Here is a 24129-nt window from a genome sequence, read left to right as displayed (position 1 = left end):
CGTGTCCAACTCTTTGCGACCCCATGGCTGTAGGCTATCAGGCTCCTCTGTCTATGGAATTTTCCAGGCCAGAATACTGGAGTGGGTAACCGTTCCCTTCTCCAGGAGGGGGTCTTCCCAACCCAGGGATTGAACCCAGGTCTCCCGCTTTGCCGGCAGATTCTTTACCATCTCAGCCACCAGGGAAGCCCATTACATCTTTAATGTAATTCGAATTTACTGTAAGTAATATATATATATACACATATACTGCTGCTACTGCTAAGTCGCTTCAGTCGTGTCCGACTCTGTGCGACCCCATAGATGGCAGCCCACCAGGCTCCCCCGTCCCTGGGATTCTCCAGGCAAGAACACTGGAGTGGGTTGCCATTTCCTTCTCCAGTGCATGAAAGTGAAAAGTTAAAGTGAAATGGCTCAGTCGTGTCCGACTCTTAGTGACCCCATGGACTGCAGCCTACCAGGCTCCTCCATCCACGGGATTTTCCAGGCAGGAGTACTGGAGTGGGGTGCCATTGCCTTCTCCGACATATATACATACACACACATATATGGGGCTTCCCAGGTGGCACTAGTGGTAAAGAACCTGCCTGCCAATGAAGAAGACATAAGAGGTTCCATTCCTGGGTTGGGAAGAGCCCCTGGAGGAGGGCACGGCAACCCACTCCAGTATTCTTGCCTGGAGAATTCCATGGACAGAGGAGCCTGGGGGGCTACAGTCCATGGGGCTGCAAAGAGTTGGACATGACTGAAGCAACTTTGCATGCAGATATATATATATATATAGATATATATATATATATATTTATATGCTGTCTATTTTTATGACTTCCTAAATTTCCTCCTGAAAAAACATAAGATTTTAACTTTTACCTACAGGGGATCCAGGTTCTTAGACAGACTGATGCAGCAAAAGGTCTAAAGACTGGAATCATCTGCCTCAGGTACTGAGTCAGATATGGGTGAGAGATATGGGTGAGAGGAGAGTAAAGCCCATAACCCTTTCACGGTGCCCAGTTTTCACAGGGACCGTTCTGCAGGGAAAAGGAGCCGGCTAGCCTCTGCCCCCTGGCCTTGCAGTCCACAGAGCCCACTGGGGGAAGACCCAGAAAGCCCAGCAGCCCCTCTCACCTAGGAACATGGCAGCCCTGCTGCACCGGGTGATGAAATGGTTGAGAGAGAGGGCACTTGATGAAATTAAAAGGCAACCAATTTAAAAGAGATTAAGCAGGGAAAAGGGGATTTAATGATCAGCTTTTGCCACTGTGAACTAACTGAACCCACTGGCACGGAGACTAATGGTTTAATATGTTGTTAAACAAGGGTGAGACGTGTGTGTGAGTAATAAGGGCGTCTGTAGTTATAGCGACAAGGGTGAAATTACCCTCCCGCAGGCGCTGGACCCTGGGGGTGGCTCTTTGCTTGCGTCCTGACTCAGGTCAGGGCCAACAATTCAGCGGCCTCCCAGCTCCGAGAAAAGCAATTTTCCTGAGAAGAAAGGGGCCTGGGGATGTGTGAAAGGAGAAACTCTGGAAGAGCAGGAGGGCGGGCCAGCGCTCTGGGGCTTCACTCCAGCAGAGCAGCAAGGCCTCCGGGCCAACCTGGACGATGGAAGGAGGTCACCCATCTCAGACACCCGGAGGCATCAGCTTCGAAGGAATAATTGCCTGGCTTTGGAGGAATAATTGCCACTTATCATTCATTTCTGCTGAACAGTCTGGAGGAGTGGACTATTTTCTTTCTTCCTTTTTTTTTTTTTTTAAGGTATTGGAGACAAATGATCTCCAATATTGGGCTTCCCTTGTGGTATTGGGAAGGTGTTGGGCTCCCTTGTGGCTCGGCTGGTAATCAGCCTGCAATATGGGAGACGTGGGTTTGATCCCTGGGTTGGGAAGATCCCCTGGAGAAGGGAAAGGCTACCCACTCCAGTATTCTGGCCTGGAGAATTCCATGGACTGTATAGGCTGTGAGGTCACAAAGAGTTGGTCACGACTCAGTGACTTTCTCTTTCACTTTTCACTTTCATTGGAGACAAATGATATCTGGAACAGTGAAGACTTTCGGGGAGGGACAGTGAGGAGTAAGGAAAAGTGTGCAGGTTCTTGGGGATGTGAGAGCATGGGGTCAGGGGTGGTGATGATAAAACACACAATTTTACTCAGTGTGTCGCCCTCAGGACCGCATGGCCTTTCACTGTGGCCTGTGGGCTCAAGGCTGTGTGGTGCACCCCTCGGCCGTCTGCCTGGCCCAGGCCTGGCAGGGCAGATGGATTCTAAGCAACTGGTCATTAAATGGGTGAATGAACAGTGACCCTGGGCCCCACAAATAATCGTGTGACAGGACTGGTAATGGACGAGCTAGGCGTCTGCAGGCACGACACTTAGTGCTTTCCTGGACATCATCTTATATCATCCTCAGAACAGTGCCACGAGGTAGGAAAGATTAAGTCATGTCCCCAAGGCCACAAGCTGGCAGAAGGCAGTCAGACATTCTAAATCACCACCCTGTGTGCCTCCAGGGTGGGAGGGATGCAAGTCCCAAGGATGGGGCCTTCTCAGGGTGGAGGCGGCCATGCCTCCACTGGGCCCTCCAACTAAAACTCTGTTGTTATTGTTGCTCAGCCTGCTAAGTCGTGTCTGACTCTCTGTGACCCCATGGACTGTAGCACTCCAGGCTCCTCTGTCCTCCCGATCTCCCAGACAGTGGAGTTTGCTCAAATTCACGTTCACTGAGTCAGTGATGCTATCTAACCATCTCACCCTCTGTTGTCCCCTTCTCCTTTTGCCCTCAATCTTTCCCAGCATCAGGGTCTTTTCCAATGTGTCAGCTGTTTGCATCAGGTGGCCAAAGTATTGGAGCTTAAGCTTCAGCATCAGTCCTTCCAATGAATATTTAGGATTGATTTTCTTTAGGATTGACTAATTGATCTCCTTGTAGCCCAGGGGACTTTCAACAGTCTTCTTCAGCAACACAATTCAAAAGCATCAATTCTTGAGTGCTCAACTTTCTTTGGAGAAGGCAATGGCACCCCACTCCAGTACTCTTGCCTGGAAAATCCCATGGATGGAGGAGCCTGGAAGGCTGCAGTCCATGGGGTCTCTGAGGGTCAGACACGACTGAGCGACTTCACTTTCACTTTTCACTTTCATGCATTGGAGAAGGAAATGGCAACCCACTCCAGTGTTCTTGACTGGAGAATGCCAGGGACGGGGAGCCTGGTGGGCTGCCGTCTATGGGGTCACACAGAGTCGGACACAACTGAAGTGACTTAGCAGTTAGCAACTTTCTTTATAGTCCAACTTTCACATCCATACATGACAGTGGAAAAAACATAGCTTTGACTAGACAGACCTTTGTCGGCAAAGCAATGTCTCTGCTTTTTAATATGCTGTCTAGGTTTGTCATAGCATTCCTTCCAAGGAGCAAGCATCTTTTAATTTCACAGCTACAGAAACTCTAGGTCAACACAAATCAATGCAGACTTAATTTAGAATCAGACAGGTTGAGAATTTGTTGACATCAGAGCTTACTTTGAGTGGGTGTTGCTTTAATTTTCATTTGTAAATAATTCTTCCTTCTGGAATTATAGTTTGACACCTGATGTGTCACTTAGGAAGGGCCCAGGGTCACTTGTCCATTCACCCATTTAATGACCACTCATTGAGAATCTATCTGTGCCCTGCAGGGCCTGGGCTAGGCAGCAGGCCACACACACACAAACACACCATCTGAGTCAGGAGACAGTAGGCCACACGAAAGGTCATGAAGGTTATGACAGGGCTGGCTGGCAGATGCAAGTGTTTCTCCACGATGTTAACCAGCTTTGTCCCTTTCCAGAGGCCAGCACTTGGGCCCTGTGTGACCTCAAAAGTCCAAGCTTGGAGCCTCCATTAGCCCTTCTGTAAGATGGAAATCATGATACCGGAGCTACCTAAGTCACAGGGTCACTGTGGGAATAAAGTAAAAAGGTGCATATTAAAGTGCCTTGACAACCTAAGAGCTCTCTACAAGGGTAAGAGAGTCTTACTGTGCCAGAATCTAAGCACAGAATTGTACTAGAATACAAGTGAGAGGTCCTCAAACCATCTACCCTGCAAACAGCATCCCTGCTGGAGGGGCCAGTGCTGATTGATCAGGGACTGGGAAACAAACACGCTAGACAGACGTGTTTCATTGCTAAAACACGCAAAGCAGTGCAGGATCATTAGCCGGGACGTGAACACAGATTCATGCTATAGATGCTACATTTTAATTGTGTTCGTTAAAGGGGGATTAAAGACAACCTACAGTGAAAGCTGGTTTTTCTAAAAACAGTTTCATAAAAAAAAAAAAAAAAAAAAAATGGCTGCAGTTGTTAGTACCTTCATGTGGGTCAGTGACACCCAGAAAACAGAGAGGCTTAGAGAGAAGCAGGGGACCTCCTACATCCCTTGCCCTCCCCACCATCAAATATTGTCAGAGATCCACCCCCCTGGCAGCATATAGAATTCCTACCTTTGCCTGGAGTTCAAGGCGGCCTTGTCGGTCATGCAAAGATGGTCTATTTTACAGACCCCCAAGGGCCCCAGCACCCTGGGGAAGCTACTTAATTCTCTTCTCAACAGTCATGCTGGATCTAGGAATGGTCCTCCCAGACCCACTTCTGCCGCATGCTGGGGGGATGCTGCTGCTATGAACAACTTACCTTCTGTCTTTTCCTAACCTGCCTCTTGGCTCCCAAGCACCATACAGCCTACAAGATGAGGACAAAGTAGCCCCCACCTGCCGACCCAGAATTCATCCAGCTCATCCCTCCTCTGGGTGAGCCAGCCTCGGCCGCTCAGAAGAGAACACGGTGTGGGACAGAGACAGGCTTTTCCAGTAGCCTGCATGATTCTGAAAAGCCAATTACATGCTTATTACTCCTCTCCAGGAACGAAACCCTCGTCCCACGTGGCCGGCCCCCTTCCCCAGTACACGCTCGCTTATCTCAGCCATGCGGTCCCTCCTGCCAGCCGCTGCTGTCAGAAATGTAGAGCTGGGCTCTTAATCACCTGCCAATGGGCCTAGAGGGAAGGCAGGAGTGGAAAATGCCCATACTGGAGCTAAGAGAGACGCACGGGGGAGCTGGAAAAGCCAGCAGGTGCTGCAGGCATGGGCCCGTTTGTAGACAAGGAAGGAACCCCGCAAGGGCCTCGTGAAGCTGGGGTCACAGAAGGGCGTGAAGGGAGGAGACATTGTGAAGGAGGTCTGGGGTCCTCTCCCTCGGCCCTTTGAACCAAATCCAGCCGCCACCTCCACTGATAAAGTTTTATGGAAACCCAGTCACACCCACTCATTTATACCGTGTGCTGCCTTCTCACTACAGCAGCAGAGCTGAGGCCATATGGCCTGCAGAGCTTAAAATATCTATTATCTGGGCCTTTATAGGAAACATTTTCCAACCCCTGGGGTAGTAGAAAGAGCACTGGCCTGGATCCTGGAAGCCAGGAGACTGGAGGTTAACGTGTGCTCTGTCCTGTTCTGGCTGAGTGCCCTGCATAGGTTTCTTCTATGATTCTATATGGATCAGTTTTTCTCATCTATAGAATGGGGATGTAACATCCACTTTAAAGGGCATTGTCCTAATTCGTAAAAATGGGATAATCTGTGTGCACAGTGAAGCCTGGAAGGCAGATGCATCAATGAAGAGATGAACCTTTCTTCCCCTATGGCTCTGAAATATACCTCTGCAGACTATTCTCCGTGGGCTAGAATATTTTCAGAGACCTTGACTGTGTTTTGTGAATATGTGTATGGATGGATGGCAGGTGTGGGTCAGAAAGGAAAGGAAGAGAAGGGAGAAAGGAGAGCTGTTCTTTGACATCCACTTGATTTTCTCAGGAGAAATATGGATGAGCACTCTAATCAAAGCCCTTTCTCTCATTTAATGTGGACACTGGCACACTCAAAATATGGCCCAAAAGCCCCCAGGGGGTCTCCTTGGAGGCAGATGCTGGGACGTGGGGTCCATTGTAACACCTGGCTTTGGTCAGCCTCCCCTTGGGCTGAGTCTATGGATCATGACCCCAGTCTCACCCCTTCAGTCCTGCTCTCCCCAGGTTCTGCAGTATGACCATTTGTCACCACCATCCTACCCTTCTCAAAGTCAGAATACCATCCCACACAGGGCCTCCAGTTGCCATGTTAACACTTCTGCTAAACAGTGTTTTCACACAGAGCAAATGTATCTTTAGGAGCTAAGGAGATGCCTCAGGGGCCCCAAGACAGGTGGACTGCAATGCATCCTCAAGGCACTCACAGCCTCCTGAGGGAGGAAGCGGGTATGAGGGTGATCCGATGAGGATCTTTAGGGGTCCTAAGGCCAGAAGAAATCGTGATGCCTCCCATATATAATTCTAAATAAACACAACATGCCACAGTAAAGCTTACAAGTATATTTACAAGTATATTGGAATGGACAGTAGCTTTGTGGCTTTTCCGATACCAAAATGCTGGGTAAGCTGATGGGAGCTGAATTCCCTCCCTCACTCCCCACCCACGGTGGTCCTGCTATGCTGTTGCCCTCAGCATGAACTTCATCTGCTTAGTGAAGTCAGCACTGATGATAAAAGTGCTCAGAAAGCCCAGGCAGACAGCACAGATGGCCAAGAGGGACCACTTCCAGGACAGGTCTTGTGGGAATGCTACTTGCCTGCCCTCCTGCCTCCTCAAGGAGTTCCTTCCTGTAATTGTATCCTCTCGGTCTTATCTTACATCATCACAGTTTCCCTCTCCCCTGGATCAGCTCACTAGCACACACACCTAGTAACATACTTGCCATTTTAAAAACACTCCCTTGACCCCTAGATCGCTCTCTAGCAATAATCCCCTCGTATGAAAAAAGATCCCATATTTACAGTCTCCTTCCCTTTTCTCTTGAGCCCCACCTCATCAGGCTCAGCTCTACTCTCTACTGAAATGGCCCTTATGGAGGTAAGCTATGATTTGTGAGTGACCCATATGGAGGTCATCCTTCCACAGAGATTAAATCCTATAGACAAGTCCTAATTCTCAGCATGCTTCATTCAACAGCATCACTGCACAGCAGCTCCAGCCCTCCCACTGGGGTGCCTTCCTCCTTCACCTCTGCAACCCCACTCTCTCCAGGTCCCCTCCCACCTCTCTGACCACCCCTTCTCAGCCTCATCCTCCCAGCTAAGCACTGAAGTACCCCCATTCTGTAGCCAGTCATCCTCTCTTCTGCATCCACACACACTCCCCTCATGATCTCATCAAGTTCCAGGACTTCAATATAGAAATGATTCCTGAATTTATATCTTTACCTCCAACCTCTCTCCCTCTTCATTTCCAACTGCTTACCCAGCATCTCCACTCTAAGGTCTAAAATATATCCTGAACATACGTCCCCAGCCCAAGACCTGATTTCCTCTCTGAACATTCTCCTCTAAGCCTTCCCCGTCTCAGTATGAGGCAAATCCATCCTCCTCGATTCTCCAGCCTTCAGTGCATGTGTCGCTCTTGGCTCCTGGCTCCTCTCACTGACAGGAAACCTGGAGCACATCCCAGGTGACCTCTCAGCACCCCCACCACTATCGCCAGAGCCTGAGCCAAAGTCACCCCTCATCTGAACTCTTAACTGGCCTCCCTGTTTCTCCCCTTTCTCCCTAGAGGTTATTCTCCACACATAAGTCATCAGTAGTTATCCTTTGAACATGTAAGTCAAGTCATGACACACTTCTTCACCAAACCATCTCCTGGCTGAACAGCTCTCTCAGGAACAAAAACCTTTCAATGGCTCAAAGACCCCACACATTCTCATCTCCTGATCCTCCTCCTCAGTCACCCCATTCCAATCATACTGGGGTCCCGGTTATTCCTCCACCACCCCTGCCAAGCACCTGCCACAGGGCCTTTGCATGTGCTATTACTTCCACCCAAAAGTCTTTCCCTGAGATAGCTGCATGTCTCACCTCCTCCTGCTTACATCTCACCTCGCCTTTCCAGAGGACTTCTCTGGGCTACCCTTCCCCTTATTTTGTTCAATTTCTCTGCACAGCATTTCATTAGCACCATGGAGATTTTTATACACCTATTTGTCTTCTCTCTCCTCTCACTAGAATATAACCCCCATGAGGACAGGAACTCCATTGGGTATCCTTAACACCCAGTCCAAGGTTTAGCATATAATCCTACTCAACAAATATTTGCCGAATAAGTGTCAGGTCCCAAAGTATCGATTTTATTTGGAGAAGCAATGGGGAGCCACTGAAAACTTTGGAGGAGAGCAGTTCCACACAGCTGGCTCCAGGACAGCCTTCCCAGCAGTGATGGTGAGCTGTTGGAACAGGAGAGAAAGAGCCCACGACCGGAAGTCAAAACATCTGCCAGGTGTCTCGGCTACACCACAGACTCTTGAGCAGGCCAGTCACTTCATCCCCATTTGGGTCAGGTTTTTTTTTCTGTGATAACAATGAAACTAACATTGATCTGAGTATTAAACACTTCAAGTGGCTCACCTAACTTAATCCTTCTTATAACTCCAAGATGTAGGTGTTACTATTGTACCTACTTCAGAGATGGAAAAACTGAGACAAAAAGATTTATGGTATTGTGAGGAAGTTGACAAGTGTGGATCCAATGCAGGAGGTCTGATTCCAGAACTGATGAGCTGGAGCTCATGATCAGCAAGCCACCCTCCCACCACTAATAGTCTCTAATATGGAGAGGTGGTGAAAGAGCGCACAAGACAGCTATGGAGGCTACCTCATTCGCCCTGATGCGAGAAGCTAAACAGGACCAGCTAGAGAATGCTAAGTCAGGGCTGGAAGTGAGATGGGCAGTACCAAACAACAGTCCCACAGTAGTGGGAAAACCATCACAGGCTTGTGGGCCCACCGGATGTGGGTGGAGAGAAGAGTAGGCCAGAGACGAGGTCAGCTCTGAGAGCTCTAACCTGGGTGGGGAGGAGGGTGCGGGGACCTGGGACAGGAGATCTGGTGATGAGCCGAGCAAAGTATTCATCAGGCTTCTCCAGAGAAACAGATCCAACAGGAGAGAGGGAGAGATGTTAAGCAATTGGCTCCAGCAAGAGTGGATGCTCGAGTCCAAAGCCTGGAAACTCTGGCAGGCTTTCTAGGATAGCATCTCGAGGAGAATTCCTTCTTCTTCAGGAAACCTCACTTGAAGTTTTCAAGTGATTGGATGGAGCCCAGCCACACTACAAAGGGTCACCGGCTTAACTCCAAATCTACTGATTTAAATGATTATCATACGTCTATAATACCTTCACAGCAATATCTAGACCAGTTGCTTCCAAACAACTGGGCCCCATAGCCTTGCCCAGCTGACACCTGGCATTTAACCATGGCAGTGGGCTTGTCCTCAGACATGCTAAGGGTACAGAGCCGACCGGAGACCCAAGGGCGCCTCCAGGAGGTCATTTCTCCCCAGTGAGGGGCTGGGACACTAGCTTTTCTCCAGATGTGCAAAGGTCAGACTGTCCATCCTGATTCCCCCTCTCCTCTTCTTAGTTTGCCAGGTCCCTGAGGCCTTGTAGAAGCTTCTTCCTTCTCACTATTATGGCTGCTGTTATTATCCTTCTTAATCTTGGCACGAGGATGCCCTGGCTGGCTTCCAAGAAGGAGAATTACTTTCTGTCTCCCTTACACTCTCCTGTTGCTTTTAATTGGATGCAGAATATCTTGTCTTCTCTCCCCAGACAGACGCTGGAGTGTGGACTGTAATGGTGTAAGAGGCTGCCCTGCCTTGGCTCAGAGATGAATGAGGCTAAGGATGGGGTAACTCGGGGTTATCCTGGCCGTTCCATGGAGACGTTTGCTTCTAAGGAGATTCCTAATGCCCTTGTGTCTATGGCTTCTCAGAAGCGGGGCTGGGCAAGGATCACAAAGGGTTCCAGTCCTGCCTTGGTCACTAATGTGTCAGATGACGGTGGACCAGCCTTTCCCAATCTCTGGCCTTGAGTTTCCACTTGTGGTATGTGCTACGTTGCTTCAGTTGTGTCCGACTCTGTGCGACCCTATGAAATGTAGCCCACCAGGCTCCTCTGTCCATGGGATTCTCCAGGCAAGAATACTGGAGTGGGTTACCATGCCCTCCTCCAAGGGATCTTCCCAACCCAGAGATTGAATCCACATCTCTTATGTCTCCTGCATTGGCAGGAGGGTTCTTTAGTACTAGCACCACCTGTTTCCACGCCTATCTGGCTTATTTCCAAGCTGTCTTATGGCTGGACCATTCTACCATGCCACCAGGACCGGTAATTTCTATCATGCTCATGTATAGACAGGGGACTGGCCTGAGTCAGGTGTGTGAACATGTGCAGAAGGACTCAAGGGCACACCTGGGAACCAAATCCAGGACCTTCAACTCCAAGTTCAGAGCCCCTTCTTCTCCAGCCATCCCGAACCTGCCCACCTGCAACTCCAGGTAAGGAATACACGACACGCTGTGGCCAGTTCACCCACACAGCACACACACCTGCAAACACAGCAAAAGCTAACATTTTATGAATGCAACTCTCCCTTTCTGTTTGTGCTTTCTCATTCAATCCTCCATGCATTAAAAAAAAAAAAATACAGTTCAGGAATGCATCAAAATCCACGTTAAATGAACTCTCTGGGCCACCTCCCACTAAACGGGACACCCACATGCTCTCACCAAGAGCTAGAGACAAGCTCTGCTCTCAGCATTCTCCTACACTGAGGTTATCACAGGGCCAAATAAAGAGAGCAAACCTGAAAACTCGGTGGTCCTAGGCCAGTGCACAAGGTGTCTAGACAAAAGGGGTTCTGGGTGAGCTCAGCTGACCGTGGCTACTTTAAGAAGAAACCTGGTACGTGGATAACAGCAGCTTAACAGTGTGTCCCCAGCCTCCCTTTCGGGACTGGTATAGAGTATCTACTGCCCATTACCTGTGTGTCTCTTTCTCACCACACTTCATGTGCCCACACTTTGTGGTTAAAATAGGAACCGAAATGAAATTCACACCCACCATCACATACCTGTGTACACAGCACACCTCCATAAATAATAGTCTTTGCCTCTAGAAGGCTTTAGGCAACAAATGCTGCCTGGGGGGTGTGACACGCTAAGAGGGTTACGGTGTGCGTGTGTGCATGTGCACGTGTGTGTGTGTGGGTGTGTGGGTGGACGGGGGGCAGGGTGTTGCATGGTGACACCCTTCTCAGATAACAGAGGTTTGCTGAGTCCATCATTCAAACGTATGCAGTGAGGCATGGGACCCACATGCACGTGCCTATGAGCCAGATGCTCTTCTTCAGTGTCTAGTCTCCTCCTCCTCACTGTTACCTGCGTAAACTTTTTCTCATCTTCCTCCTGCTCCCCACTGCAGAAGTCTGACCTCCTCACCCATGAGACTGCCCAGGGAGACAGGCCTGAGGGTGCCTGGCCTCTGTGAGGAGCCTTCATGACCAGCACTTAGCTGCCACGGGCTCCCCCACACTACAGTCACTTCCTTCTCCAAGATGCTGGTCCTCTATCCCCAGGACAGGACGGGCTGAAGCTGCCATTCGGCCCAGGTCTCTGTCCTCCTCTGCATCTCAGCTGGAGCCAGAGCGGGTCTGGCTCCAGGGCCCAACATGATACAGCCCCTCACTCAGCCCTGCTGGAGGGTGATTTCAACACCCCAGGACTGTAGGACCGCTGCCCGCAGCCAGGCCCGGTGACTGGGCCTCCACTGTCTGTCCTTCTCCCCCGTGTCTCCCACCCATAACAGGCTGTGTCAGAAACACTGCTCCTGTATTATAAATATGCAAAGCTTGGGAGGCAGCAGGCGACAGGGATAAAACACTAGGGATTATTTACGAGTCTCTGGCTCAAACGCTGGGGCTTTATTTGCTTAATGAATGGCCGGGGCCAGCCATCAGCCCGGGGATTTATTTGTCACTGGGAGCAGAAGACACTAGGATGTGGAGATGTAAAAATGACAAATTCCCCGACTCTGCCAAGGTGGTATTTCATTGCCACGATGTCTAGCGGGGAAAGGAAGGTGAGGAGCGGGAAAGGACAGCTCACATGCTAAGTAGCAGCGGGTGGAGAGGAGCTTACAGTTGAGGGATCGGCTGTGTTAGGGGAAAAAAAAAAAAAACCGAACTGAAAGCACAGCTTTTCAGAAGGCAGGCGGGGGGCCAGGATTGAGGGCATCTGTAGCAGGTCTCACGTGTTCCTACAACCCTCAGCTCCCCTGGGCGCTCCCTGTGCACTCACGCATCAAATTGTCCCACCCAAGAAAACTCTAACGCGTGTGAAGGGAAGAATATTGGCCCAGAAGAGCGAAGGCCCCGCTCTGAGTTTCTCTTCAGCAGCTCAAGAGGGGTGTGACCTTGAGCAAGTCACTTCAACTCTCTGGATCTGTTTTCTCATTTGCAAAATGAAGTGTTGGATAAGCTCCATGACTCTCACACCAAGAACCAAAGTCAGGAATAGCCAGGCTGCCTGTTCACACATATTCTGCCCCGTGCCCCCCACCACATCCACTGCCATAGGTGCCTCTGCCACCTCCATTACCCCCAGTGCCTCCACCACCATCATCCCAAACGCCTCCTCATGGCCACCAGCATCCGACCACCCGGCCCTCCAGTAGCACCTGCGTCCCCTGGCAGTGAAGCCATTCGGGCAAAGACTGGTCTTTGTCTCCTTGAGTCTCTCTCCACTTCATTCATTTGGAAACACAAAGTGAAAGTCACTCAGCCATGTCCAACTCTTTGCAACCCCATGGACTGTAGCCCACCAGGCTCCTCTATCCATGGAATTCTCAAGGCAAGAATACTGGAGTGGATAGCGGTTCTCTTCTCCCGGGATCTTCCCAATCCAGGGATCGAACTCAGGTCTCCTGCATTGCAGGCAGATTCTTTACCATCTGAGCCACCAGGGATGCCTGAGAATACTAGAGTGGGTAGGTAGCCTATCCCATCTCCAGCCGATCTTCCCAAACCAGGAATTGAACCGGGGTGTCCTGCACTGCAGGCGGATTCTTTATGAGCTGAGCTACCAGGGAACAGAACCTCTGACTTTCAGCTGGTCATGCTCACCCAGCTAACGACTGTATTTCCCAGCCTGCCTTAGAGCTAGATGGAACCACCTAATGAATAGAAGATGAGTGGCTATTACGTGTATAACATACAGATCACAATCTTTATAAAGGAAATGGGCAGTCCCTGCTCCTCTCCTTCCCTCTTCCCCTGCACTGGGACATGGATGGGATGGTGGTGGCCAGTCTCAGCCGTGGGGACAAGGATGACACACTAAGACGTGGAGAAGCTACACAACAACTGGGCTCTCCATGTGAGTTCACACTGTGGATCAGGGCCCACCTTGGACCACCTCTGGACTGTTCAGAGAGAGAAGCAGCAGTGTCTATCTTGCTGGAACCACTATCATTTTTGGTGTCTTTATTACAGCAGCTCAGCCCACGTTCTAATAGATACACTTACTGTTCTTCCCGGAAGAGAGTCCTTCTCTGCTCGGGGCAGCCACGGCGCACCCACGCTCTGACAAGCACTCTGTAAGGGCACATCATACAGACTGTAACATGTGCGTCTTCCAAACAGTGAGCAGCTGGAGCACATGGCTGCGTCCTCTTCATTCTCAAACCGTCCCAGCTTTTTGGCACACCTCTCAAAATCACGATGCATCCAAACATGCTGGAATGTAGTAAAAGGAAGTCTGCACACGCCCTGCCTGAGCCTTGAAAAGAGCTGCCACCCTTCGAATCTCATAAGGAAATGTGCCTTTGGGTGCAGGATCTTGGCTGTATATCCTGACTTGTAAGAAGGGGTGGAGGCTCCCTTCCTCTCCCCACCCGGAGAAGGAGGAGAATGGGGGTGGGACACACCCTGGGTAACGTGTTCTGGCTCCAGCAAGTGTCCTCCGGTTGGGACCTGCTGTCCCTGGCATTGCCCAGCTGTGCCCTGTCCCCTCCGCCTCCTGAGAGGAACTCCTTGGAGCTGCCATACTATCTGCTGGGGAACATCCTGCCTTTAGAAGGAGTCTTCTTCGTCCTTCAGGAGGGCCATGCTGAAGCCATGATGGCCTTGGAGAGGGATAGATGCTCAGGGCCAGACTCATGAATACAAAGAAACCCTTCAGGTCTATGATGTTGAGACCAGATCCCTAAAGTGGGTGACTAGTCAAGGTCTCAGGCCCAAACCCCTTCTTAGAAAGTCTTCTGTACCCACAGTCCCTGGGGAACTTGTGGGGCTGGCTGGTTGGGGGTTCACCCACTCAAGATGCCTCCAACCACTGACACCCCAGAACTTTCATTCCTACCTGAGCCCAGGTTGGGGAAGAGGAAGTCAGGGTGTGGGGATCAGGTAGGGAGACCACCGTGCTGGGCTCCCTTTGAACAGCAACCAAAGGAGAGGAAATGTTCATTTCCAGGCTTCAAGAAATAGATGATGCCGGTAGTTCAGGGTAGCTGAGCTTGACTTCTGCTGCTTTTACTTTTCTGGTGCCTTCTGCAGTCCAGCATATTAAGAAGCATCCTGAGATGGGAGGGGAATGTGGGGGAGAATGAAGACATATCCATGTGTGGCTGAGTCCCTTCACTGTTCACTTGAAACCATCACAACATTATTAATCAGCTACACCCCAATACAAAATAGGGCTTCCCTGGTGGCTCAGATGATTAAGAATCTGCCTACAATGCAGGAGACCGGGGTTCGATCCCTGGGTTAGGAAGATCCCCTGGAGAAGGGTATGGCAACCCATTCCAGTATTCTTGCCTGGAGAATCCCACAGACAGAAGAGCCTGACAGGCTACACAGTCCATGGGGTCCCAAAGAGTTGGACAGGACTGAGCGACTACACTTTCACTTCACTTTCAATACAAAATAAAAAGTTAAAAAAGAAAAAAAGCATCCTGCTACATAGGAATAAACAACTTCTTCATCCTGGGAGATGACCCAATTTTGAAAAATATTTTAAATCTATCTAACAGATAACAAATAATTTTCACTATCTATTTATTTCATGTCTACTTGTCTTTGCACCTGATGTGAAGAGCCAGCTCATTGGAAAAGACTCTGATGCTGGGAAAGACTGAGGGCAGGAGGAGAAGAGAATGACAGAGAATGAGATGGTTGGATGGCATCACTGACTAAAGCAACATGAGTTTGAGCAAGTTCCAGCAGATGGTGAAGGACAGGGAAGCCTGGCGTGCTGCAGGCCATGGGGTCACAGAGAGTCAGACATGACTGAGTGACTGAACTGAACTGAACTGAACTTGAATTGTCATCTCCAGTAAGCAAATAAGTAGAATAAACAAGTTAAAAAGTAAATAAGTAGATTGTTGTTGTTCAGTCGCTCAGTCGTGTCTGACTCTCTGCGACCCCATGGGCTGCAGCACGTCAACCATCCCTGTCCTTCACCATCTGCTGGAGCTTGCTCAAATTCCTGTCCATTGAGTCGGTGATGCCATCCAACCATCTCATTCTCTGTCTTCCCCTTCTCCTCCTGCCTTCAATCTTTCCCAGCATCAGGGTCTTTAACAATGAGTCAGTTCTTTGCATCAGGTGGCCAAAGTATTGGAGCCTCAGCTTCAGCATCAATTCTTCCAATGAATATTCAGGACTGATTTCCTTTAGGATGGACTGGTTGGATCTCTTTTCAGTCCAAGGGACTCTCAAGACTCTTCTCCAGCACCACAGTTCAAAAGCATCAATTCTTCGGTGCTCAGCTTTCTTTATAGTCCAACTCTCACGTCCATACATGATCACTGGAAAAACTACAGCTTTGACTAGATGGACCTTTGTTGGCAAAGTAATGTCTCTGCTTTTTTTTCCCCCAAAAAGCAGAGACAATTCAAGCTCCTCCCACAAAGAAACAAAGAGATGCAAAATTATTTTTTTTTTAAGAAAAAGCATCCTGGGACTGTGAAATTACAGAAGCAGCCCAGAGGTCCATGGAAGCACAGTCACAACTTGCTTCTGGGATCTTCCAGCCAAGGGAGCTGTTGAGAATGTTCCTCTCTGCATCCCCACCTCCACCCTCCAACTCTTTCAGGCCCAGGAAGCCCCTGCTCAGCATAGACCAGCAGCACCGCTGAGCCATTAAGGTCAGATCAACCTCCCACTGATCTGCCTTGAAGAGCAGAAGATGAGTCCTGCATTTCAGAGCCAGGAAGCCCTGCCTCAGGCAGCACTTTGCTTCACGCTGGAAAAACAGCTGGGCTGGAGCCAGGAAAGGCTGCCTCCCACACCCTAAGGGCATCACTGAATCGGTTAGCTCCCAAAGGGGCCCTGAGCTGGGAGGGACATGGAATCACACCCAGCCCAGGTTTATCTCTATACCGTGATCAGCAAGCAGTTGGCTTGGGGAATGGACTGGCATCAGGGGAGGGGACATATGGCAGTCAAGGCATCAAGTCACCAAAATGAGCACTGCTGGCCTGGGGTGAGGGTGGGTGGGTGGGTGGGGGGCTCCTTCTCCAGGTGCTCTGACAGGCCCTGAAACTTGGCATTAGGGTATCTCTAATTTGTGAGCATTTCCCTCCTGCTCCTGTGGATGGGGGTCCCCCCTCTATGTGATGTGTGGCATGGCTCCTACTTGCAAACCCGCATGCACCTGTCCTCGCTGGTGGCTCTCTCATGACCCTGACACTTCACACAGTAGAACCACAACAGAGTTTCTATTTCAAAATAAAAAGCAATGACACCTCAATGCAAGACTCTGAGACTGTCCCAATTCTCTCATCCAAAGCCAGGCATTTAAACGAACACTGTCTCCCATGACCTATCTTTCCTTACCCTTGATGCTCCAGCTAAAATCAGATAAGGCTGCCTTTGCTTCCATCGCTTTCCACAGAAACTCCTGTGTGTAATTCAGATACCCCATCATCCCCAAACCTGTTACCTTCTCCCTCTCCCAACTCAGAGCTGAGGCTCTGGGAAACCCTGTCCCCAAGTGAGTTCCTACTTCCTTCCCACCCTAACCTACCTCTGCCCCTAAGGAGATCCATCTCCCAGCTGGCAGAGTCCTTGCCCACCCCACCACCACCCCACTTCTCTCTCCACTCCTCTCCCTGAGATAGGCAATAGGCAAGTCAGGCACAAACGTTGGTTCTGACACCAACTTCTCTCCAGAATTCCTCCCACATTTCCAACCATTAGCTCAGCCACTTGGATGGGCTCACTACTGAAAACGCACATCAGAAACAGAACTCATGAAAACCGCAAACAAACCCTCACACTGGTCAAGAGTTTGAACGTTCACAAGTGGCTGTTACACCTCTTTTATGCCCATTATTCCATTTCAATCACACAAAAAATCCTAGGATGTAGGCCAGGCGAGCACTGCTAGTCTTGTTTCATAGATGAGGGGCCTGGGGGCTCAGAAGAATAGCCTAAAATCAAATAGCAAGTCCATGATGGAGCCAAGACTGAACTCAGTCTTGCTCGTTTCTTTACTTCTCGAAGCAAAGATCCAGACAGCCATCAAATCCTATGAAGTCTTTCTTCTGTACGAATCCATTTTATAGTAAATCTGTCCTTCCACTGCCGTGGCTTGACCCTGGACTTCTGTCCCTGCTGCCTGGACTACTGCAGTAATCTCTAGCTTCACTTTACTGATTTCACTCCTTGGCCTTTAAAATGCACTGGACACCCCAAATAATGAACACTGACTCCAGATAATCCTTTAGAATACCTATCTCATTTTTTTGGTTACTCTTCCAGGAAAAAAGTTTCAAGGACTTCTCCCAGCCCACACTTCAAAACAGGGTGCTTATTCCAGCACCAGGACCTTCCACAAAATGGTACCTATCCTTGGCAGCCCTGCCTGGAATGTTCCCCTGAGCCTCCTAAGGCGGGGTACTCCAATCACTGACTTGAGATCTTTTTCTAGTCTTTTGATTGCTTGTCTATTCTCTATTTGACTTATTTCTTCTTTAATCCTTATTAATTTCCTTCCATCTCTTTGATCTGCTGTTTTCTAATTTCTCAAGGTGGAAGTGTAGGTTATTGATTTGAGATCTTTCTTCTTTTTAAATATAGGCATTTGCAGCCATCAATTTCCCTCTAAGCACACTGACTTATCAGCACCCCATAGGTTTTGGTATGTTGTGTTTTCATTTTCATGCTTCTCCAAGTATTTTCTAATTTCTCTGTGATTTCTTCTTTAATTCATTGGTTATTTAGAAGTATGTAGCTTAAATTCCCACATATTTGCTTATTTTCCAAATTTCCTTCCGTAATTGCTTTCCAATTTAACTCCACCATGGCTGGGGAAATATTTTGCATTATTTCAATCTTTTTAAATTTATTGAGTTGTTGCATGGCCTGATACATGGTTTACCCTGGAGGATGTCCCATGTGCCCTTGAGAAGAATGTCTATTCTGTTATTGTTGGGTGAAGTGTTCCATAGATATCTGTTAAGTCTAGTTGGTCTCTAGTGCCCAAGCCATTTTTCCTTGTCAGCCATCTGCTGAGTTTTCAGTTCTGTTAATTCATATATTTTGGGGTTCTGCTGTTAAGTGATTATGCTTATAATTGTTATGTCTCCCTGATCAATTGACCCTTTTATCATTATAAAATATTCTTGGTCTCCAAAAAAAATTTGAAATCAAATTTTTCTATTTCTATTATGTCTGATATTAGTATAGATGCATTTGGTTTCTGTTTGCCTGTTATAGCTTTAACTCTCCTTTTACTTCTAACTGATTTGTGTCTTTGAATAGAAAATATATCTTGTAGACAGGATTGTGTTTTTTTTTTTAATCCATTTTGCCAGTGTCTGCCTTTTGATTAAAGTGTTGAGTCTATTTAAATACAGTGTAATTAGTGATAAGGTAGGATTTATGTCTGCCATTTTGCTATTTGTTTTCTATATGGATGTATTTTTCCTTTATTTCTCATTATTGACTTCTTTACGTTATGTGGATGCTTTCTGGTGTACCATTTTATTACCCACTGTTTTTTCTTCTTCTTCTTCTTTTGGAACTATTTTTTTAATGAGTTCCCTGGAAATTACAATTAACATCTTAATTTATAACAATCTAGTTTGGATTAATACCAATTTATTTTCAATAGTATATAAACACTTTGCTTCAATATAGCGCCATGCTTTCCCCTGCTTCATGCTATTACTGCTAAACAAATCACATCTTTATGCATTATAAGCCTATCAACACAGCTTTATAATTATTGCTTTGTATAGTTGTCTTTTAAATCAGATAGGAAAATAAAAGAATAACAAATAAAAAATACATTTACACTGTAAAGTAACTTTTCCTACTGCTCTTTATTTCTTTGCATGGATTCGAGTTACTTTTTTACTTTTGCCTGAAAGACTCTCCTTAGTATTTCTTGTACAGCAGGTCTTCTAATGACAAATTCTCTGTTTTGTTTATCTGAGAATGTCCTAATTTCTCCTTTACTTATTTTTTAATGAATATAAAATGCTTGGTTGACAATCTTTCTCTTTCAGCATTTTGAATATTCCAAACCACTGACATCCGGCTTCCAAGCTTTCTGATGAGAAGTCAGCTGTAAATCTTATTGACATCCCTTGTACATGACACATCTCTCCTGCTGCTTTAAAAATCCTCTCTCTGTCTTTGACTTTCTATGGTTTGTGGTGTACCTAAGCATGGATTTCGTTGACTTACTCTATTTATAATTCATTGAGCTTTTAGGATGTGTTGATGAATGTATTTCATAAATTTGAGAAGCTTTTGCATATTATTTCTTCAAATATTCTTCATGTCACTTTCTCTTCTCTTCTTCTGGGACCGCATTACCCACATGCTGGTATGCTTTATGGCATCCCACAAGTCTCTTATATTTTGTCTATTCTTCGTCATTCTTTTTTCATTCTGTTCCTCAGACTGGATAATCTCAATTGACCTATTTTTAGTTCACTGATTCTTTCTTCTGCCAACTCAAACATACTGCTGAATTTCTCCAGTGAACTTTTCATTTTAGTTATTATACTTTTTAGCTCCAGAATGGCTATTTGGTTCTCATATATATGTGTGTGTGTGTGTGTGTGTGTGTGTGTGTGTGTATATACATATATATAGTGATATATGTATCACTATATATATATAAAATATCACTTTACTGATATTCTCTATTTAATGAAACAATGTTCCTATACTTTGATTTAATTCTCCTATGTCTCTTAAGTCCATGATAGATCCTCAGACCTATTTCATTAGACCTGTCAAGTATGAGGTGGAAAAAGGTCCACCTTGGAGGAACTCTTTTCTCATTTATCTCCACATTATTTCTGAAATCCTGGAGGGTAACTTAAAAGATGATGCTACAGATATGAAATAGAGGGGAAAAAACAAAGCATATGAATTCACAGTAATTTAATCAGCACCTGTTCAAAACCAGGCATCATGAGAGACACCGGTGATTCAATGATGAAGGTAAGAGTCCCAGCTCTGATGCTCAAAGAGATTTCAGCAGGAGAAAATACTGGCCAAGAGCCATCAATAACCAAAGGCAATATCAGGAGCAGAACCCACCTGTGCAGATTGGACACACCTTTGGGTTTACTTAGGTCATGATCTTTAGTAGATGTTTATTTCCACCTTTGTTCCACTTAGACTGTGGTGCGGTGAAGATATCAATAATATCTGGCCATACTTAGACATGTGAGTGGAAGATAAAGGTAGCAAAAGAAGGAGCCAGCGTCGGTGCTCAACACTCCCATGTATAGGGCCCTGGGCACACTTACACTCACAGGTGGTTAACAACAGGCAGTGGCAGTAACAGGGCCTGCATGGGAGGCCTCAGAGGCTTAGCTTCATGGCCCCTCTAATCACAAGAGAAATTTAGTTTAGAATCAAGAAACAGAAAAATCTTTGCCTCTCTTGAGAAACTGATTGTTTCTCCCTCTCTGATAATAGAGTTATGATTCTTCCTTTCTGATAACAAAGTTATGAAGCCACATCTCCCTTTTCAGTTGAACAACAGAAAGTTTAGAGTCAAATGTGAAGCTTAACTATAGCAATTAGAGCTACTGGGACTTTGAGTTCTTTTCCTGGTCCAAATTTGTTATTTCTGTTTCTATACTGTCACAAAGTTATAACATGTGTGCTGAGCATAAGTCAGTTTATTGATATGCTTGACAGAAAAATCACTCTGCTGTTGATTTTAGGAAGGTAATACTGAAATAGGCTAAAAAGAACAAGAGGTATTTTTCCTCTCTCACGTGGAGACATTTTTGAGAAGATCCCCTGGAGTGATGGAGCCTGGTTTCTGGAGAAATCTTGAGAGGTAAAGGCTAGGGTTCTTCTCCTTATAGTGCTGGGGGACCATGGGAGATCTCAGAAAGTACCTGAGGCTTCCAGACTGAGCCCTCCAGCTTTGTTAACACAAAAGCAGAGGAGCCACTGTCCTGCAGATCATGTGAGCTAGGATGTGACCGGTATGGACCCCAAACAAAAGGGTCCTTCCTCAGCTCCTCGGAACTAGTGAAAACCCTGAGGCTTTTATACAATCCTCAAAGGGAGGATGGGAGCGGGGCCTCTCAAAAGACAGATTGGATTTCCTGCCAGCTCAGCAGGTGGAAGCTTGGCACTGATTAAATTTGATTTAGAGAAATAAAGAAATGTGACATTTCTTGCACCCTACTGTTGTGGCCTGAAATTTGTACCTTCCACGTGGGATATAAATAAATGAATGAATGAATAAACAAACCAGAGGCCAGAGTGCCTGGGATGAATTGCCAATTTGCTGTATTTCTACCATTAGGGCTGTACAACCTTGAAACACAAGGGCTAATGGAAAATTCAGCACTTAGCATAATAAACACCATCTATGGGGACTGTCCCTCATAGCTCAGTTGGTAAAGAATCTGCCTGCAATGCAGGAGACCTGGGTTTGATTCCTGGGTTGGGAATTTCCTTCCCCTGGAGAAGGAAATGGCAATGCACTACAGTATTCTAGCCTGGAGAATCCCATGGACAGAGGAGCCTGGCAGGCTACAGTCCATGGGGTCGCAAGCATTGGACACGACTTAGCGACTAAAGAGAGAGAGGGAGAGAGATGAGGACTGTAGGCTTCCCTGGTGGCTCAGTGGTAAAGAACCTGCCTGTCAATGCAAGAGACACAGGTTTGATCCCTAGGTCACGAAGATCCTCCGGAGAAGGGAATGGCTACCCACTCTGGTATTCTTGCCTGGGAAATCCAATGAACAGACAAACGGGCAGTCAGGGGGGTGGGCTATAGCCCATGGGGTCACAAAGAACTGGACACAACTTAGTAACTGAGCATGCATGCAATGGGGATTGTACAGTAAGGATGGATGTAAAAAACCAAAGGCAGTTACAGACTTTACAAAACTTATAATTTAATGGGGGCAGCATATGTCAACAGCAAAACATGAATAAGAAAAAGGAAAAGGACAGCTGTACAGCCCTATAGCACATCTTTATTAAGCACTCACTTCACATAAGACATGAAAGAGAAAGGTGAGGATGAAGACAGCTCCCAGCAGGCAGCAAGCAAACAGGTTGGGGAGGAAGATTAGAAGTAGTGTAAGGACGCACTAGGAGGATACTTGCTATGAGAATAATTTGCATAAAGCGTTGTGGAAAGAGAGGTCATTTCTGTCTGAAGAACAGACTTCTTCCAGTAGAAAAGGACGCTTGGGAGGTTTTGAAAATGGAAAGGATTTGAGCAGAATAAGGCAGGCCAAGGGGCACTCCAGGCCAGGGGTGATGAAGGTGCATGCAGGCTGGTAAAGGTAGAGGTCTGGATAACACACTCAGGTATTTAGCTGCAAGCTAGAGGCAAGGTGATGGGGAGATTACAGATCTTTGAGCAGAGAAGGATCATGATAAGAATGATGTTTTTGGCAGTTTGCTCTCATAGCTGAATGGGAAAGAATGCATTAGAGAACAAGCTAGAATTGTTACAGGGAGAAGAGTTAAGAAGTCCATGTACCTGAACTATAATAGAGGCAGAGGGTCATGGAGAGAATGCAGGAGACACAAGGGAGTTCACAGGCATGAAGTGACAAGCCGGGGCTACGAGGGACAGACAGAAGGGAAAGGACAGACATCAAGAGATTTCTGAGGTTTCAGGCCTAAGTGAAGCAGGGATTACAGAGGGACAAGCCTTGAGGAAGAAAATGAGGCACTCAGGTGAGAATGCACTGAGTCTGAGGTCCCAGTGGGCCCTGGAACGAGATGCCTAGCAGGTGCCTCATGTACAGAGACATATCATATAAGTGTGCAATCAGTATTATATGTCTTCAACCTGATCTTTCAAAACTGAAAATTACTGGAGATCCATAGTCATCCAACAAAAGGATTCTTCACCTTACAAAAGCATTAGTAATAGAGCACTCTAAGTCATTCCCCTGGTGAACATAAGCCAGGCTTTAATGTTTTTTTTTTAAAGGTGACTTACACCTCTCTTTTTAAAAACTCCCCTGTTAAGTAAAACATATCTCTGTATGAATATGGAGTGAACTGGGAGACTTCAGCCAGGTAAAATTAATCAAGGTAGATGTCATAAAGGAGGGGATGAATCTTGAAGAGGGTACTGAACAGGCAGCATTTGAATTGGTGAAGAAAAAAAGATTATTGAAGGTTCAAAACAGAAGGGGCGACTGTCATCTCACTGGGATGGGTGGTCTTCCACATTCTCCCCACTCCTCTTCCTTCCCAGGAAGGGAACCAGTGCAGTGGGTGGGGGAGGGGGACCCAGCTCCACCCACAGCCCTTCCATCGCCTAGATGGCAATTTCATCCCTCCATCTGCTAAGGGGAAAACCTTGGGTTCCACAGTATCCAGTCCATCACGAAGCCCTCCTGGCCCTCCCTCTGAAACACACCCAGTATCTGACTCTTCTCTCCACCTCTACTGTGGCTACCATCTTGATCCAAGCCACCAGCATCTTGGGGCTGGATCATTCAATAGTCTCCTAAAAGATCTCGGGCTTCCCCGGTGGGTCAGCAGACAGCTTGCATCCTTGCCCTCCTAATGTCTGTTTTCAATACAGCAGTCAGTTCTCTTTAAAAAACAAGTCAGATCATGTCATTCCGTTCTTTGAAACCCTTCGAAGTATCTCCATGCGTGCTTCATTGCTCAGTCATGTCCAACTCTTTGTGACCCCACGGACTGTAGCCCGCCAGGCTCCTCTGTCAATGGGGAT

At 47.3% G+C, this 24129-nt stretch overlaps 1 protein-coding gene across 1 annotated transcript in view; it reads right to left on the bottom strand.

Annotated features, from left to right (window-relative positions):
- The window catches only part of GALNT14 (polypeptide N-acetylgalactosaminyltransferase 14), a 215545-nt gene that overhangs the window by 105227 nt on the left and 86189 nt on the right, over positions 1 to 24129 (bottom strand). The gene's annotated exons all lie outside the window — the stretch shown is intronic.

Source organism: Bos javanicus, chromosome 11 (genome assembly GCF_032452875.1).
Source record: "Bos javanicus breed banteng chromosome 11, ARS-OSU_banteng_1.0, whole genome shotgun sequence".
NCBI lineage: Eukaryota > Metazoa > Chordata > Mammalia > Artiodactyla > Bovidae > Bos > Bos javanicus.
Note: the sequence above shows the minus strand (reverse complement) of the source record. Positions and strands in the feature narration are given on the sequence as shown.